This window comes from Suncus etruscus, chromosome 1, assembly GCF_024139225.1.
Source record: "Suncus etruscus isolate mSunEtr1 chromosome 1, mSunEtr1.pri.cur, whole genome shotgun sequence".
NCBI classification, from domain to species: Eukaryota; Metazoa; Chordata; class Mammalia; order Eulipotyphla; family Soricidae; genus Suncus; species Suncus etruscus.
In genome coordinates, this window is record NC_064848.1 from 74,813,871 (window position 1) to 74,817,323 (window position 3,453).

The 3,453-nt window shown below is 34.7% G+C and overlaps 1 pseudogene; it reads left to right on the forward strand.

Annotated features, from left to right (window-relative positions):
* The first annotated feature begins 2,168 nt into the window (after positions 1-2,168).
* Positions 2,169-2,546, forward strand: LOC126009353 (ribosomal biogenesis factor-like; annotated as a pseudogene).
* Positions 2,547-3,453: the final 907 nt, after the last annotated feature.

The following is a 3,453-nucleotide window of genomic DNA, read 5'->3' on the forward strand; positions in this document are numbered from 1 at the left end:
CTTCTCTGCCCTAATTTCACTCTCCTTGGGCAATTCCTACCTTGGACCAGTTATCTTGGCCGTCATCTCTATTGCCTTTGGGTATTACTAGCCTACTATCTGTTTTAATATCCCACAAATGATGCAGTCATTCTATGTCTAAACCTGCTTCACTGACATTTCACTCAGCACAATTCTCTCCATATCTATCCAAGTATAAACAAATTTCATGGCTTTATTTTTCATGTTTCCCAGTATTTAATTGTATAGATATACTAGAATTTCATTTTTATAAATGAATATCATATTTTATTTAATTATTTATTTTTAAATTTTATTTTATTGAAACCATTGTGATTTACAAGGTCCTTCAGTTTAGGTTTCAGACATACAATGAATTAGGACCAATCCAACCACCAATGTTGATTTCCCTCTCCCATGTTCCAAGAGTATATACCATACCACCACCCATTGCCCCCCAGACTGCCAGGAATAAATTACATAATGCATCAATTAACATAATTTTTGTGTTGCATCGAAAACAAAATATTTACTTATGGTTCACACAATGAGACATGTTATATGTTAGCCAAAAGATATATCCTAATATTAAAAAACATTGATTACAAAATATTTAAATTAATTTATGCACAAAGTATAAGTCATCATGTTCAATAATTTTTTGGGGGGGTCACACCTGGCAGCGCTCAGGAGTTACTTTTGGCTCTATGCTCAGAAATCGCTCCTGGCAGGCTCAGGGGACCATATGAGATACTGGGATTCGAATCACCAACCTTCTGCAAGAAAGGCAAATGCCTTACCTCCATGCTATCTCTCCAGCCCCAATGTTCAATCTTTTGAAGTGACAAAAATTCATCTTAATTCTTAAAGTTAATAGAAAGGTCCAGAGTGGTAGCACAGTGGTCGAGCTTTTGCCTCACACATGGCTGACCCAGGACAGATGTCCTTGGGATTAATCCCTGGCATCTCATAAGGTCAACGAGCCAGCAGTGATTTCTGAGTGCAGACCCAGGAGTAACCCCACCAGGTGAGAGCCAAAAAAAAAATGTTAAAAGAAGAAATGTATTAAGTATTTTAAAATGAAACACCATGGACCTAAAGTTAAATTAGGCTGCTTCTCTTAATATTATCTAAAGAATGTACCTTCTAAATTTGGTTGGGTAAGATATCTAAAACTAAAATATCATTATACTAGAGAGAAAAGTAGTACTCGTGTTCCATGTTTATTTGTTTTTAAATGCATTAAATACATTGTTTTAAAATATACATTATTCTCTTGATTTGTGAACATAACCTGTACTCAAAAAATTATTTTTGTTTTTTTTTGGTGGGGGCCACACCTGGTGCCATTAGTCCTGGCTATGCACTCAGAAATCATTCCTGGCTTGGGAGACCATATGGGATGCCAGGGGATGGAACCACTGTCCATCCTAGACTAGCACATGCAACACAGATAGATGCCTTACTGCTTTTGCCACCATCCCGGCCTCAGTACTCAAAATATTTTAACTACATTTATCTTCCATCACATCCCATGACACCTTATGTGGACAATTTAATCTTTCTGATGTCCTTCTAAAATAATATATCATATCTCTCATTTGTTTTCTTTCTCTTTATGGGTCAGAGCTCCTTATATTTTGACCCAAAAGGGATCTTCTAGTATGTAAGGGATCTAGTATGGCCCTATTATGTCCCAGAAATCAAAAACTACAAAACTAATTGTTCTTGTAGTTAGCCACTGCTTCCTAAATTTTGAGTCATTCCCAGCTCTCAAGACTATGACCTAAGAAAATTCATGATGTAGAGGTCTACATCATCGTGTATAGATTTACTTTTACTGGTAACAATTATTCCCACTAATATCCTTCCCCCAGTTCCCCTCTTGCAAGAGGAATATTCATGTGTGTCATACTTTTTTACTTATGTGGCATTTATTTTAGCCCTCATACTTATTATTCTTATTTAAATTTCTATATTATAATGGTCCTTAACTCGTGTACTAATACATTTTTCTATGTAATTCATGAAGACACCTGCAATTGCTTTCATGGTAAGTACTGTTAGTATATTTTTGTACTTATGTAGTTCAGATTTCCTAGACACACATCATATGCCATTATTTTCAGAAGATGCTGTGCTTTAATTAGCTGCATTTGTTTCTGACAATGGCCAGAAACAAACTAAGATGTCAGAAGATCAGGAATGTATTTTAAATAGCCAGCCAAAAACACTTTAAAGCTAAAAGCAAGGCAAAACCACTTACCTCTAATCTTAAGAAGATAATCATTATGAATGATGAAAAAGTAAACAGAGTGAATAAGACATACAAAGGAAACTTGCACATTTCTCAAAATGCCTTTGTCTTGAATCTCTGCAGTAACAGAATCCTCAGAAGTGTCATGAAAATGAACCAGTTTAAAGTTGATGAAACTATAAGGCAAATGGCTCAATTGTTATGCAATGCTGATTCCATTTGTGACCAGCATACATACATAGATTTGTATTCTGCCAATGGCAGAATTGTATTCAAGTTCAGCAACTGACTACGATAATGTGTTTCTGAGACCACTGCATATTTCTTATGTGATACAGCAATTTCTTCTTCACAATATTCATTAATCTGTTCTCAAACATATGGTTGGGTTGTTTCTATATCCTGGGTATTGTTAATAGTACTGCAATGAATATAGGACTGTAGATGCCTTATCTGCATTACTTTTGGCTCTCTAAATTATATCCCCAGGAGTGGTACTACTGGGTTATATGGGAACTTAATTTATAAATTTTTTATAAGTGTCTATAGTGTTTTCCAAAAAGGCTAGACCAGTCTAAATTTCCACTAGCAGTGAATGATAGTCCCTTCCTTCCAGCATCTGTGCCACCAATGCCAGCACTAGTTTTTCTTGTTCTAGTCTTTGTGTTGTGACATGATATCACATTATAGTTTTGATTTCATCTCCCTGATAAGTAGCATTTTTTCATGTGCCTATCTGTATTTGTCCATCTCTATTTTTTCCTTGAGTAAATGTTTTTCTTTGATGTGTCTGTATGTTTTTTTCTTGTTAAGTATTATGTAAGCACCTTATATAATCTTAGATATAACCAATTTTCAAATGGGCATTGGGTAAATAATTTCTTCCCTTTTTGTGAGCAGTTTTTGTATCTTGGTCCTCTTTTAAAGTGCAGAAGCTTCTTAATTTAATGTAATTTTATAATTTTTTATATTTGTTTCTACATTCTTGGTCAGTGTTACTTCATCTTGAAGATGATTTTAGCTTCAATTTCATGGACAGTTCTGTTTATGTTTTCTCTATGTACCTAGAGCTTCAGGTCTAATACATTTTGATTTGATCTTTGAATATGGTATCTGAGTTTGAACATGAAGTCTGAGTTCAGTTTCTTGTAAGTAGCTGACCAGGTTTCCTAAAATTATTTGTTGAAGAGGCTTTC